This window comes from Spermophilus citellus (genome assembly GCF_964194105.1).
Source record: "Spermophilus citellus genome assembly, chromosome: 10".
Lineage (NCBI taxonomy): Eukaryota > Metazoa > Chordata > Mammalia > Rodentia > Sciuridae > Spermophilus > Spermophilus citellus.
In genome coordinates, this window is record NC_138197.1 from 102,830,308 (window position 1) to 102,847,312 (window position 17,005).

The following is a 17,005-nucleotide window of genomic DNA, read 5'->3' on the forward strand; positions in this document are numbered from 1 at the left end:
AAATATATGTATTACTTTCTTTCAAATGCACCAAAACTTATATTTAATCCACACTTCTTATATTTATTTAATTATTAATTTGTTATTATAAATAACACAGATATTTGTAATAATAAATTAATATATATGTGTGAATCTCTGATTATTTCTTAAAGATAATAACAGGAGGTGAAAATAGTGAATTAAAGAGTATGCATTATTAAAACTTAAAATAATCTTGTCAGATTTCTTTCAGTCCTATTTCCAACAGGGTATGATCTATTTTGTCATCCTTGCAAAAAGTCTGCATTATCATTGTTTTAAATATTGTTTTTTAGTTGTAGTTGGACACAATACCTTTATTTTATTTATTTATTTTTATGTGGTGCTGAGCATGGAACCCAGCACCTCACACGTGCTAGGCGAGTGCTCTACCACTTAGCCATAACCCCAGCTCCATTATCATTTTTTAAAAAATACTTTCTTAGAGAGCCTTCCTAGCACATGCAAGGCCCCGGTTTCATTTCCCAGTACTTCGCTTAAAAACAAACAAACAAAAAAACAAAAAAAATCAAAGAATACTTTTTAATTTTATTGCTAAAGATGGAACCTAGTTATACTTCTCAGATGGGTTTGGTAACTGATAAAATTAATCACTTATTCATGAATTCACTGACTGTACTTCTTTTGTGAATTTTTAGGTGATGCCTGCAGTTTAGTTTATTTGGGGCATTGTTTTTTTCTTTTTTCTTTTCAGTAGTTCTAGCTTCTTCCAAATAATCTTGAAGTAATCTCTTTTACTTCAAAATTAATATCACTGGTATACATTTGCTTTTCCAAAGTGAAATGTTTCCTCATTGTCCTACAAAGCAAAACTTTAATAATCAAGAATTCTAATTTCAGTCTGTCTACCTAAGCCTAAAAATAAATATCAACATCTTAAATACTGATTTCCTATCTACCTTTACCAAGTTGATACAAAGACATTTCCCTAATAGCTCCTCCCTCTCTTCTACATATAAAAGCTACTTATCCTTCTTAGTAAGGGACCTGTAGAGACCTTAAGCAGTTACCACAGCTTACATGAATCATCCCTAGTGCAATTTCTGCAGTTCACTCTTCCCCTAGGTGCTGCAGACATAAATCAGAGATCCATGGCTGGCATTTTTCTCTCCTTATCACACATAGACTTTCCATAGCCTGGTACTCTTAATTGTACTTCAAATATACTATTTAAATTCCCTTCATTCTTTTCTCCATCAACATTGCTCCTTTCCCAGACCAAGTCCTAGTCTTGTACCATCTTGATTATGAGTAGTTCTCTCTGCTACCCACATTTTACTCTTTTAGAAGCCTTAGTGACATTTACAAAAGGTAAATTTGATCACAGTACTTATTCCCTTGCTTAAATCCCTGTCAATAGATTTTTATTGCACTTATGATAGAAGTAACCTTTCTTATATGACCCATATCTTGTTCTTCATCATCCCTCACTATTTTCCTGACCATTACCCTTGCTCACTATCATGCTCAAATGTCCCAAACTTCTTGCCTAAACACCACTGTCCAACATCCTTCTTCCTTTATTTTACCCCCTTGTCTTCTCTGCATCCATATCCTATTCTTCTTGCAGTTATCAGTGTAAATATAGTTTTTTCTGATGGAATTTAGTTAGTTTCCTTTATTCCTGAGCGTATGGTATCTGATACTTTTTCTCTGAAATATTTGTAATGGTTCTAATCACTGCCCCATTTTGGCTAGTTATTTATACAACATGTATTACTTTCCACAAAGGCAAAGACAATGACCATATTTTTCAGCACTTTGTCTGAAGCTCCAAAAATAATGATTGGTAAAAAAACAGACTCAATGAACTTTTTGTTGTATGGGAAAAATGGAAGCCTAACTTATCTTATAGATAAATATTTACTTGTTCTCCAAATTTTCCTGTAATTAAAATCTTACTTCCTCAAATATATTCCATCTCTTTCAAGTCAAAGACCATGTCTTTTGCTTTTCTAATTTCCTCATTGCTTAAAAAGTTCTGAAACCCAGTAGATATCAAATATATACCATGTGAGATAAATGTGCAGGTGAAGAGTCATGTCACTGACCTTTGAAAAAATGTTGAAGGATAACAGGTCAAATCAAAATTTTGTGCTGAGAGGAAACAGAAGAGAGAGGATAAAAGCATCACTGCTGGTGGTTGATTAGCAATCAAATGATTAATACTAAAGATTCTTTTAGTTTTTGAGTTATTTTTTGCTCATTTTTCCCTTCACTGACAAAATGAAATCTGTGAATGCATAAAAATTAATTTGCTTAAATGAAATTAAAAAATAAATTGAACTTATTAAAAAATCATATTTACCCTTACACAATTGTAAGTATCATTAGTTATTTTATTTATTGTCTCAACAACTCACCCTTTCAAGGATCAATTCAATCAGATAAGGAGGTTTTCTGTGATGAGTAATAAGGTCAAGGAAAATCTAACATCCAATTTAAAAAAAAAATATATAGTCAAACCTGAAAATTTAGTGGACCTCAACCTTGTTAAAAGATAGCCCAATCTAGAGTACCTCCACACCAACAAAATTAGGTATTGGCAGTAGTCAACTTCTATTGATGACCAATGACTCATAACCTGATTGGGGAAATAGAAATCAAGCTTCAGTGTTGTAATTATGTTACTAGTGAGAGAATTCCAAACTCAAAGAGCCCAGGTCATTAGTTTCATCTACAGCAGAAACTTCAGGGATTAGAATCCTTCCCTTAATCCATCAGTGGAGTCTTGAATCAGCATCATTCAACCCCTGCCAAATTATTCAGGGTCTCTGAGTGTGTGTCTTTCCAAAGTTCTACTGTATCTTAGATTAAAACAATGTACACTGCTAGATCCTTCTTTTGAAACAGAATATCATATGAACCAGAGGTCCTAAGTTTAAGAATGAAAATTTAGTTTCAAAGGTTAAAGGGAACAGACTTGATCATCAGGACTGAAAAAAAAAAAAAAAAAACCAAACTTTGCAGCCCCTACCTTTAGGATGGGTGAGTTATGGGGAATAGCTAAGGACCAAAATGGAAGTAGGAAAGAGAGAGTGGGGGTTAGGGGAGGAGGAACATGGAATACTGCCAAGCAAGGAGGCCTCCCAAATTTCCAGTTGAGTGAAGGCCATATAATATTTGGTCCAAGTGGATTGCTTGTACAAACTATTGAAGGGGCTAAGAATCACATCTAAGTTGACCTGAGATAAAACAGAGTAAACAAAAAGACATCCTGCCAAACACAGTGGCACACATTTGTAATCCCAGCAGTTTGGGAGGCTGAGGCAGAAGGATCGAAAGTTCAAAGCCAGCCTCAGCAAAAGTGAGGTGTTAAGCAACTCAGTGAGATCCTGTCTCTAAATAAAATACAAATAAAGATGAGGATGTGGCCCAGTGGTCCAGTGCCCCTGAGTTCAATTCCTAGTACAAAAACAAAACAAAACACATCCCTTTTGGGGGTCCCTGGTGGAAGTAGAGACCTTTAAAGAGTAACTCCAAAAAAGACAAAGTGTGGTAAGAATTTGGAACTTTGAATTTACATTAAATTTAAGTGGTTGCAGTTAAGGGGCCCTGAAGTCTAAAATTATACCTCAACTCATCTGCTTTGAAAAAACACAAAGTAATCTCTTATGGAAAACAAAGTGTAAAAATCAGTGACATATAGGTAAAATAGCTAAAATAACAAAGAAACTAAATAAGAGAAGAGAGTTTTCATCTGAGTTATTTGTAAGGGGAAAAAGATCCTATGAGGTAAATCAATGTTTCATAGAAAAATTACACAAATTTAAAAATTCTGAATTATAATCCTAGTTCTTCCCTTAAAAGTATTACCTTGGACTGTCATTTCACAATCTTTTTAGATCATTTTGTTTATGTGACTGATAATATTTGCAGCATGGGACAGGGCTGGATGATCTCCTGAGCTCATTATGTGCCGCAGATTTACAATTTTCTTCCTGTATAACTTAATAGAATATTTAAATATTTGTTCCTATTAATTCAATTCAATCATCCAGAAAAAAAAAAAGCACATACTGCTCATTAAAAGGAATGCCATCAATTCAATAAATAGTTCAATTTTCTTAATTTTGGTGAAGGATTCTTACAGAAAATTTCACCTGAGTAGGGAAGAAAAATAAAATCTTTTCTTCTAAGAGAATTCTAAATGATATTATTTTCTATAAACAGATAAATGAAAACTTTTATTCTATTTGTATTCTAAGTATCTTCATTTATTACATTTGGAGATAGATCTTTCAACAATATATAGAAATAAATAAATGTAAATAATATTTCAAAATCTACTGTTAGGTAATTTTTGAAATTTCAACATTTTTTTGTAGATTCTTTTTTGTTTTGTTTTGTTTTTCACTTTGGCCTGATCTCATTTTTTTTTATGTGGACACATGCTCTGGCAATGTCCTAAAATAATAAAGTCAGTACTTACAACACAACACATATGTATGTTTTTCCTTTAAAAATGTATTTATATGTAAATATTCTAATCACATGTGTTTTCCTATTTTACATCTGAAGAAACTAAGACATAGAGAGCTTAAGCCAGGTCCAACATCATATTGCCAGTTAGTAGGAGAGGAGAAATTCAAATGCCAATTTCTGACATTAATCCATCTTCTTTCAACTTCTCCAAAACATACAGAACACAGAGGTAATATAGATAAATGGCACCTGAAAAATAAACTTATTTTGTGTGCCACCAAATATTTAGAGATTTTAGAAATTTTAACTATTTGAATAACATTAAAATTTTTTATCTGTGATAGTAATACAAAAAAAATGTGTAATGCCTCAGTGAGTAAGATTAAGGAGTGTGTTCCATCCTTTCTCACTTTAATTAGCTGAATAATTGCTTCAGCTTTTCAATTCTCTTTGTCTGTAGAGACTTAACTTGAGACTCAACTTTCATTGCATGAAAATCACATTGAGTTTTTTCCAAGATAATTTGTTCAATTTTGTTCACCAAAATGATTGACAAGTGTTCAGAATGAACAAAATCCAGACAAAGCTCTACACTAAGAATCACTGATCCATGAAAGAATGGTTTTTCACTGTGAAAGAAAGAAAAAAAAAAGATTTAAAATTCAGCGATATTTTATTTCATTTTTCACATACTACATATATCATAAATGTCATCTAACAACATGCATTTATATTTTATATATTTGTGAATTTTAAGTAGTAATTAATTTAAAGAGATATAGAGCATTGGCAAGTCTGAAACACATTTACTTGAAGTAAAGATCACAAGAAAAGCAGCATGTACAATGGATTATGCAGATACAAAAATTAGAAATTCAAATGTAATATCAACTTGACCATGTCTTTTTTACATATGACCTTGTATTTTACATATTGTATATATTTTACGTTTTAAATTTTTGTTTTTATTATTCATTCTATTTAAAATTTCCCCCAACCTGAGGTATAGTTGACATTTAAACATTGTCTATATTTAAAATATACAACTTAAAGATTTGATATCTATATGCATTGTGAAATATTCACCATAATTAAGCTTATTAACATATCCACATCTCACATGATTATCATTTATTATGATAAGAACACTTATGATAATCTATCCTCTTAGCGAATTTTAAGTATATTTCTTATTGTCTTTTAAATGAGGTTGAATATAGGTTGCTATCTAAAATCAAGAGAATCAGTAACTGAAAAATCATGGACAGTTTATCCAAGCAAATGTATTGGTTTATTTTAAAACCCTTTTGGCTTTCCATTTAGTCTAGTTATCATAAAGGCAAGTAATTATTTACAATAACAAAATAATTTTATTAAGTTTTGGACCATATTTTAAAGGTCGTGAATTACATTGTATACAAAATCATAACCCTTAAAGGCAAACTGCTCTTGCATAGTTTAAGTGTTTCAAACCATAATGTGTTTTTGTGTTTAACTTGTGATGTATAATAGCCAGTTTTTACCATCTGTAGTGTTGCCCTTAGCAACATAAAAGCATGTGACAGTGCTTATGTGACTCTGTTGGTCTGAAGCAGCATGTGGATGGGCTTAAGCAAAATGAAACAGACAGAAATATTGATCTAGACAACTGGAGTTTTCAAGTGTATTGCAAGGATAATGTAGATTGGTGAGGGAAGAGAAGGAAGGGGCAAAGCAAACAAGCCAAGAAAACTGTGGAGTGAGACTATGGTGTGATTTCCAGAGATTATTGTAAAGATAAATTTAAATTATATACAGATAGAACAGGGACCACCATTTCATTCCTTTGGCCCATCATTTCTTAATCTATATTTAGTAAGCAAAGTTAATCCCTGTCTTGCTACTTGATATGAAAAGGGGTAGTTTTATAATCACAGGTAACTTTTTTATCACCATCATAATAAAGAACAAGATTGAAGATTCAATTAACTATTATAATGCTTGTTTAAAAGAGAGGGAGAAATAAATTTTCAGAGCAAAATCTTCTTCTGTAGTTCATAAAATAGTATTTAAATAATCAATAAAATAATATATATGTAATAACATTATTTAATCATGCATAATACAAAACCAGAGAGTTTTTAAATTTGATTATATATTTTTTTAGTTTACAAAACTTCATCAATAAAAGTGGGAGAAGAAAGACGCTGTAGTTTAAAATTAAAAATAAGTTCAACATAAAAAAAAATTGACTATATTAACTAAGGAACTCTTGCTGTATATCTTCAACCAGAAAGAAAAAAAATGCAATTGCAACAACATAAGGACAGTGCTAGATCTCTACAAGGTTTATAGTTAAGAGGAAAGTTGTGCTCTCTGCTTCTGCTCCTCCCCCATGCAGAGGAACAGCAAGAGGACAACTTGGGCCTCTGAAAGTATCACAATCACCTTGCAGCTCATCTCCAGGTGAATTAGATCAGAAAGAAATAAGCATTTATCTTATTTCAACTTTTTTTTTTGAGTCTCTTTTTCCTTGCTGCTAGCACAGGAATGATCCAGTTGAAGATGAAGTTGGAAACAGCATGGCAAAAGAAATATGTAAGAGTCATAAGAACTTGAAGGATTATACATATGATATATATATATATATATATATATATATATATATATATATATGTATATATATATAATCATATAATTATATTTAATATATAATTAAAATTATAAGTATGTATATAATTATTTCCTGACTCTGAATCTTAAAATTGGGAGTCTCATGTCTTTAAGATATAATCCAGAACATAAAATCACGCATCCTGTTTTGTACAACTGCTTATTTTATCCCTTTTCAGTGTCTACATATGAATAAATATCAAAACTTTAGTAAAATGTAACTATAAGGGTTCAAGTGAATACAGGTAGGAATAAAAACTTCTCAGGATATTCAAGTAGCATGCAGAAGCATGGTCTGAGCTGGTGAAGTGGGAGAGTGCTATGGTCAAGGTCTTTTAGGTGTATACTATGGATCCAGCAGGGTATTAGTTGCTATATATATATATATATATATATATATATATATATATATATATATAATTTATTTAACAGTGATAAGGGCTCTAAGAGATTAATTTTATCAAATTGTGTTTTTAGTCAGAATGGTTTCATATTTATTCAATTTCTCATTGTATTTGGTGTTTTTTTTCAGATCCAAATATAGATGTCAACTTCTAATTCTTGCACATTTCACTAATCAATGATATAATTGGATTCTCATTTGAATTGTATTTTAAAAATCTAGCTTTTTATAAAATATCTATTACTCCAATTCAAATATCGAATACACTATCAAGAAATAGTTTAGACCAAAGTATGTTGAATGAATGTATGAAATTGTCACAATGAAACCCATTACTTTGTATAATTAATGTGTTGATAATAATTTTAAAAAGTAATAGCTTAAAGTACTATTTTAATGGAATGCTAACTTATAAAGGATTGCTTATTCTTTTTCATGCTTGGAATTCAAGGGAATTGTAAATAAATGTGATCCTATTTCAAGTCCAAGTCCTGAGTCCCAACTAAGTCTCATTGTTTTTGTTTGACATGTTGTCCTAGCAATTCAGCCTCTATTTTGTTATAATCAGAAAAAGACCCTCCACTCTGTCATAATCAGAAGTTCCTCTTTTTGCAAACTTCCTGAACTTGCTAACTTTCATAGATTTGAAAATACTATCAAGAACGAAAATATATCACCTTTGTCAGCCCCCAGTAAATGGAGCTTTCGCTAATACAGTATTGCTATGCTATTCTAAACCAGTGAATTTAGATACCTTCTTTCATAATTTACCCTGTTAATAGGCAGAGAAGCTTTTGCTCCCATTTTTCTCAAATCTTAAGTACACAGGACTGGTGGAGGACTGCTAACATCCAGCAGAGCATAGAAGTTGAATAACTAGGGGCTGGGGATGTGGCTCCAGCGGTAGCGCGCTCTCCTGGCATGTGTGTGGCCCAGGTTCAATCCTCAGCACCACATACAAACAAAGATGTTGTGTCCGGAAAAACTCTGGGTTGATATACAGAGCAATAAATGATGACTCTCAGAAAACTGTATTTTTCAGTATATTTTTTCATATATCTTTTGATGATACTGACGTTTCATTGTAAATGGAGGATAAATAAGGGAAAGGCCCCAGGCAGGAGCAGCAAAATGTTAATGTAATCTTGAAGTAAAGGAAGTTGAAAATAATTTTGAATGTCTTTTCAGTACTGAAGATAGGGTACAATGGGTGTGTTGTGCATACCATCTTGCTTGGTTCGCTTGGATGAAGACAACATTCCAAGAGAACAGCTACAAATAAAACACAGATGAACAAGTTGCAAAAGAATGTGAGCAGAGAAAAATATAGCCAACATCCAATGACAATTATTAACAGGATTGTATTCAATGTTAACTTAGTAATGGATAATTGATATGATACCACCCAAGAGCATGGAACCCTTATTTTTCATCACTGTCTGTGTCCCTTTTAGAAAAAAAAATTATGTTTTCGATGTTGACTTTTTCCCTTGCATTCTGAGTTATTTTAACTAAAATATGTTTTAAAAATGCTGTTACTGTTATAAATGGTACCCCAATGTTATTAGATTTTCTAGTTCATTATTAGTAGAGAAGCAAATAACATTTGAATTTTGTACATGATATTTGCTATTGTGCTATACGAAATATCTGCATCTAGAAAACTGCTTTAATAAACTTTTTATCTCTAAAAGTATTGTTATGATTCTAGTTTACTTTTTCACTAGAAGAAGAATCATCTGCAAATTATGAAATTTTATATCAAGACTTTTAATTGTTATATCTCAGTTTGGTACCCAATATAAGCTTTCATATTGAAATATTTTACTCCCTTTAATGTCTTGTTTTGTTTCTCTGGGGCTCTTTATTTTCTAATGCAATTCTTTCTTTCTTTATCTGCCATATTTCTTGGTTTTTCTTTCATACACTAGTTTTTCTTGCTCCTTCCTGGGAGAGTTCCCCAAACTGAATTTCACAATTTGTTATTTCATTCTTTAGCAGCATGTATCCTACTTTTTATTCCATCAACTGTGTTCATTTCAAACACTTTATGTATGAATTTTTCATACATAATAAATATATTTTCATTTGGAATTTTGGGGGACTTTTTGTGGTAGTTTTACATTGTTCCTATCTTTTTTGTCTCCTTAAATATATTTGTTAGAGTTATTTAAAATTCTTGATTTATCTATTTTAATAATGTCTCCTCAGATGGTACATGTTGCTCAACTTTTCCTTTTCATTGAAGTAATTGTACCCTTTTGGTATCTGGTTATTTTGTCTTTGGTGTCATGTTATTCTACGGGGCCCTTGGTTACTCTAGGAATGGATGTGGCAAAGGATTAAAGCTAGGTCCTAGACTGTGTCTTTCTTGAGAATTAATGAGATCAAAGTGTATTACAGGAGTAGAATGCAATAAACAACTGGTGTTTATTCCAAGTTCCCATTATTCCACCCTCAAATCTATGGTGCCTCCTAATTTAGCACCTTGAACAATCTGTGCTCTAGGTCACTGATAGCAACTTTTAAAGTGAAAAGAAGAACACATTGTCCTGAGGAAATATGGGCAAGAGATGAGCAGAGCTCGTACTCAAAATAGGAAACACAATCAGTTTGAAAAATAATAGGTTGTATGCTCCTCAAGAAGGAATTAGTGACTTATAAGGTTACATTAAAGATTCGGCCCAAAAGGCAACAAAAAACAATGATGTAATTTTTTAAAAAATTAATACTAAGGAAAATTAAAAGATATGGAGGACAGAAATGAAAGATATGGTATATACAATAGGATGAATCATTTAGCTCATGAGCAGGCAAGCCCACCATATCTAAACATATGTTTGAGTGTGCTTTAACCATGTGAATTTGTAAAACTGTATTTCTCTGCAGAAAAAAAAAATAACCAAGAAAGGAACACAATTCTTAAGGTTAATGATGGAAATAAAGTCAAAGTCATGAGAGAAAGAAAGAGAGGCTCTGTTAACCAAAAATTGTAAGTTTAAAGAATGACAAACCAAACATCATTCCATTTGGACATAATTCTCAAAACTATTCCACAGAGAGTTTCCTTTCTCGAAGGTTCTCCAAGTTAGATACAGAACTTGTGTGACATTTAGAATGTGATTAGCTTTCCATGTAAGGATACACATCATTTAAATGAAATTCAAGGGTTTCTACATATCATTCCATGAGGCACCAGGATGTGAAGACCATTTGTCCTGCCACTGAACTTCACTGAAAGTTGCTTTGAAAATTTTAATTGCTTTTGACTACACAATCCCAGCCCCAAGGAGGTAGCAACAGCTGATGTGTTGCCATGGTAGCATTTCCTTTCTAACTGAGGAAGCTATACAGAGGAAAGGATATAGGTCAGGAACTGTTTACACTGACAAAACAACTGCATATTAAAATCAAATGCTTTTGTAGACATCATACACCAAAAGGATAATTGAGGATTCTCATTTCAGACTACTAAATAAAGACCCATTCATCTTTGAGATGATGTAGCAAACTGAAAATTGAGACATGGGGCAGTCAAGTTCAAGAATATTCTCCTTCCCGCATATCAGAGGTTCAATTTTTTAAAAAATGGATGGATGCTGAAAGATATTTTTCTACTAATTTCATCTTGTTCATTACAGTAGGAATATTTTTAACTGAAGAATTCTCCCAAAAGGTACATTTTAAGGTGTAGAGGACTACTGCAGTGTAAGAATGAACTACTCTAGGACAGGAAGAATCAACTTTGTTCAATAAATATCTGTTGGCTAGTTGATTCTGCACCCTGATTAGTGACAATATTTTTAAATGCAAATGAAGCAAGTTGTGACTAAAGGAAGGAGTAAATAAGAATGAGAGGAAAAAAAAAGAAATGGGGTAAAGTTAGCCCAGTGTCCAGAAAAAAAAAATAATGAAAGAAAATAAAAGAAAGGGAGAGACACAAATCAGTGCATAGAAAGCTAGATGTTTCTTCAGGTGATCTAAGAATGAGTCAAGGAGGAAGGAAACTGGCCACTTCCCTTACCTCTAATCTTTAGGTGGGGATCAAAGTGGAAGTGCCTTGGTTGTGAAGTAAAGTCATGTACTTTAAAACATCTGAAGAAATCCATATGCACAGCTGGTAGTCACTCTATCCTGTACATTTCCCCTTGCTTGTAGGCAAGGTGCAATCTCTATTTTATCCCAGCCTGCTGCCACCAAGGACTGTGTGAGTAACAAAATGTTCAAACTCTCTTTGTGGAGTCCTTGGAGTTCTTTAATGAGGATCAAAAATAGTATACTGGGGCCTTTCCAGCCCTGGGGTTGAAAAGGAGGAAAGAAGGGAAGAGATGAAGGAAGGAAGGAGGGAGGGAGGGAAGAAGGGAGGGATGGAGGAAGGAAGGAAGGAAGGGAGGGAGGGAGGGAGGAAGGAAGAAATTTGGAGTATCATACTCTTTCAGAAAAAAAAAAATGACATTTTCAAGACAGTGGCTGAAATGGAAATTTGTACTTCCTCCACTAATTCCACCACCAATTACCTTACTTTCAACAACTACTCTTTCTCATTTCAGGAATTCACAGTTCATCACTTGCGTTACACTTGATTTGGATTGGGTTAACTCAATGCCCCATTTTAAGTGTTTTGTCTGATGGATCTCTAATAAAATGCCATTAGTTACCATTAGTTATCTTTCTGTTTTTGTCATATGAAGCCAATAGAAATAACTAAAGCATAGATAATGGCTTTATCCTTAGGTTAGGAATCCATGGAAATCCCTGGATTTCTAAGGCTTTAGAAAGGAAATGAAAATGAGCAATACAAAATGTGTGAATTTAAAGCATAGCAACTGGCAGAGAGCTAGGATAGGTAATGAATAATTAACAATGAGGTAGATACTGTATTTTCACCCTTTACCAAAGAGAAAACTGAGGTAGTGAATTTAAGTAACTGCCTGGAGAGGTAATGGAACTGTTGAGTGACTGAGGTGAACTCCTGGCCCATACATGGTATTAATATTGTGTGTTCTCTGGGTAACATTTATACACCTGTATATTCCACTCTTTATTGCTAAGTCTGTTATTAATACAAATGGCTTAACTGTTGTATCATAATTGATTTGGCTGGCCTTTGTCTCTTGATCCTAGGAGGAAAACTCGAAATTAAGAGTTATAGAATTTCTTTTTTCTTGACAGCAGGCTTTGAAAATTTTGCTAATGAAATGCCTTTTGATGATCTCCCAGTTAGATTGTGTTAGAAGACAGTTTAGGATATGGGTAGGCCATTCCAAAACAACAACAACAACAACAACAACAACAACAACAACAACAACAAAACCAACCATGTGATTAAAGGATTGCACCTTTTGTCTACAAGGTATAAGCCCAAATTCCAACCTCAGGGAGATGGGGAGGATGGTGACTGAGTCTACTATGTGGGCTACATGGAGGAGCTGTAAAAAAGTTCTGGACGATAAATTTCAGAGAAGCATCCTGTTTGGAGAACACATTGACATAACAGGAGGTGTCAGGCCTTGATTTCACAGGGTGAATTCATAGCTCTGTGTCCCCTTCCATACCTCACTCTGTGTGTCTCTTCATTTGACAGATCGTCCTGATTTTTCATCCTTTTTTGTAAATTTTAAGTATAATCACAAGAACATTGCCTTCCTTGGATCTATGTCATTTTAGCAAAATATCAAACTCAAGGGGGTTATGTGGGTCCTCCCCATTATTAGCCAAACAGTCACATTATGGGGTATTTTTTTTTTCTGGGTGCCAAAACTGAATTAAGGATTATGATGGACTTTGCTAAGTCTATAAACAGGAAATATGCACTTATATATTCATTATTTATGATTATTTTTATAGTTCCCATAAAATCTACTTCTCTACTGTATAAAACCTGTACACAATCATATTTCCTGGGGCCTTACCAGAAAACCATTGGAAGTGCCAGGAAAGTTCTGAGTGCTGAGATAAAGTTGGAGATCATGGTTTTACAGTGTTCTGCAGAGTGGTAATATTTTCTCCAGCAAACTTCACCCACACAGGAGCAAGCATATTTGGCATCTGAGATTAAAGGAAAGCTAAGGGTGATTGTAAAGATGTTATTAATGAATCACGAATGTAATTAAATTAAAGAAGAGGTGAACACCAGAGGTGGGTGTGAATCATGAGGATGGGAACACACAGAAAGAAGAGTTGTTTTTAAGGGCCACTTAGGAGCAGAATGGCAGGAAGTGTGGGAAGATGCCATGTTAATTTTTTAGTTTCATTTCAATGCATTTGAGTTCAGAGGGCAAAGAAGCCCAATTACCCTCATCAGTTGGATTTAGAAGAAGCGATTTATAACTCAAACACTATGGATGCAAAAACAAAATCTTAAAACTCTGTATTTTTTTAGTGTCCTACAGACTTAAAGCTAACTTTTTAACATGTTCCCTTTTTTGTTCACAATTTATTTTGAGGCAATTGGTAGTGTTTGTTGGATTTTGATGTGAGATTCAGATCTTTTAAAACTGCATCCTCCTGAGGTATTCCTGAGATCAGACACAGTGAAACTTCTGCCATTGTATCTGTTGCTCTTGGAAATGGGAGGGCCAGTTCTATGCAGCTACTCGAGACATAAAAAAAATAAAAAATGCTCCTTTCTCTCAGTCTCCTCTGTCATCTCCAATGTACGGTCACATGATATATATTCCTCAGAGCAATTAGAAAGGCAGCATATTATGTTTTTTGGGGACAATCAGGAAAGCCAGTATATTTATTTTATAAATACATAAGTAATGTTTATTTACAATGCACTAACAGTTTTGAATACTTCATACATATCAAAACATGTAGTTCTCCTATAGTATTACCTACAACATAGGGTGACTTTTTAATTATATGTATCTTTTAAACAAGGAAACTATAGACCTGTGAAATAACTTCTTAACATTGTATAGCTAATAAGTAATGTGAGTTGAACCCATACCATCTGATCCCCAAACTATGTATTTACCATTGTTTTAGTCTGTTTTCTGTTGCTGTAACAAATTGCCTGAAACTGGGTAATATACAGAGAAAATAACCACATATGTAATTCTGGAGACTGGGAAGTCCAAGGGGCCTCATATAGAAGATTTTTCTTGCTGATGAGGACTCTGTAGAGTTCTAAGATGACATATAACTTTATGTGGTAAGAGAAAGTGTGCCCAAAAGAGCTCACAAAACAGAACTACTCCCTCTATAACTCATTAATCCATTAATCCACAGATGGATTGATCCATTCATGAAGTTAGAGCCTTCATGATCCAGTCACATCCCAAAGATTCCCAATACCATTAAGATATAATTTGGGGGACTAAATTTTTAAAGTATGAGACAAATGTTCAAACCATAGCACCACTTCACTTTCCTGTCTCTCAGTGGCTTTTATGGGATTCTGCAAATTGGAGAGTTGGAGAAAAAAAGACAATGGGAACAGAATGAGCAAATACATGGAGAAGAGTAGAAAACATATTTTGAAAATTGAGTGTGCTCAGATTGATTTAGTGACTAATTTGATGTTGGAATGGAAGAGGAGTGGCAAATTAGAATGGTTATAATCTATTAATGACATTAGGAAAATAAGTATACAAAGCAAATATTTTGGGGTAGGTTTTCTGTATATTGACAACATCATCATGAATCTCAAATGATCCCAACCCTTTATTAAAACAGAATTTTCCTTTTATGGGGAATGTTTTAGGGTCTCCAAAATTAACCGGGTTCAGTGACTCATTAAAAGAACTCAGGACTCAGGATACAGTTTAATTTATGGCTAAGACCAATTATAGTAAAATAACACAAAACAGAGTCAGCAAAGAAAAAAGGTTAATGGAACAAAGACCAGAGGAAACCAGGTGCCAGATTTGACAGTCCTCTGCCAATGGACTTACCCAAGGCACATCTACTTACTCCAGAAGTGAGTTTTACCAATGCATATGAAGTGTTTTCTACTGGAAAAGGCTCAGCATGCAACATTTTTTATTGGGGAATGGTCACACAGGCACCTTCCACCCAGCATGTACCCCAATACTAGAAAGCAGGTGCTCAGAATAAATTATATTGCTTATATGAACGGGTTAGGAAAAGTTAGCTACTCTTACCCTTTAAGGAAAACTTTCTACTTTTTACTTGCCAATATCCTTCGTGTTGGCTAGGGATCAACCTAAGGAGCAGGGCTTTCTAAGGTTAGAAAACCTCAGGCCTGTTACATTAACTCTTTTCTACACAGAATTTCCAGAAAAAAAATATGTTCTTTGTCAAGTAAATAATATTGCCTTTTATTCTGAGCATAAGAGCCTAAGTGAAAGAGACATCCATGTTCACTTTAATAAATGCATTTGATGTATGCTTGGGAAATAAGCTTAGCATCAAATCACATGGCCCAGAATTGGTCTAAGTATAGACTGGTTGAGGCCTCAAGGCTGAGAGCAAGTATCTGCAAGTCTTTTCACCTTCTAAGGCTTACAACAAAACATTCTTTCTAGTCTTGCTAAGAGGGTGGCTAAAATAAGTCAGAGAAACCTTAGTCTATCCCATACCCCAAGAATTTATTGTGTTGTGGTTGGTAGAGGGCTTGAGTCTTGGATGTTCAGAATAGACTCTCTTTGTCATCCTGAGACTCATGTCACACATGAAACTTGCTTATAAGCCTCAAGAAAGGAATAGTTCACACAGCCATATCTGGCGGTATTGGAGATCAAAGATTTAATGTGGAGAAAATACATGTTTTAATGTTTTGAAACACTTAAATTTTCTGATGTCAAATCCAATCTGGTATATTGAAATCCGAGATATTATAGAAAGGGACACATTGGCTTTGAAATATACTAAAACTGAAGGATCAAATTCTTGAGCTGGGAAAGTGACTATGGCAATGTTTCTATTGAAAATGAACAGATAGATTCTGTAATTCCAGAAGCTGGGGAACCTGAGGCAGGAGGATTGCAAGTTCAAAGACATCTTCAGCAATTTAGCAAGGTCCTAAGCAACTTAGCAAGACCCTGTTATGGATGTGACTCTGTGGTAAGGACCCCTGGATTCATTCCTTGGTACCAAAAAAGAAAAAAAGAAGAAGAAAGAAAAGAAAATGCATAGACAAAAGGCTTTACAAATACATAGTATAAATGCATAATATGTTATGATGAGATGTAGTATAATTTGTTTCTTGTGAATTGTAAATATAACTAATTAAATGCACAGTTGCAGCAATCCAATAATGTCAGGAAGAATGAATTTTAAATTTTTTTGCCTGAAAATCATACATCAGTAGAAAAAAAAGTAAACACTAAATTTCTGTGTCCTTATACTCAATAGACTTGGAAAATAACCTTCCCAATCTTGTGACTGATTTGTTCTTACTTCATTTGAGATTATTGATAATGTATTTCAAATTTTCTTGTAGAATCATTCTAGCTTTTGTAGATTTTGTATTGTTTTTAACATGGAGAATTCTGATATGTCCTGATTGGTTTA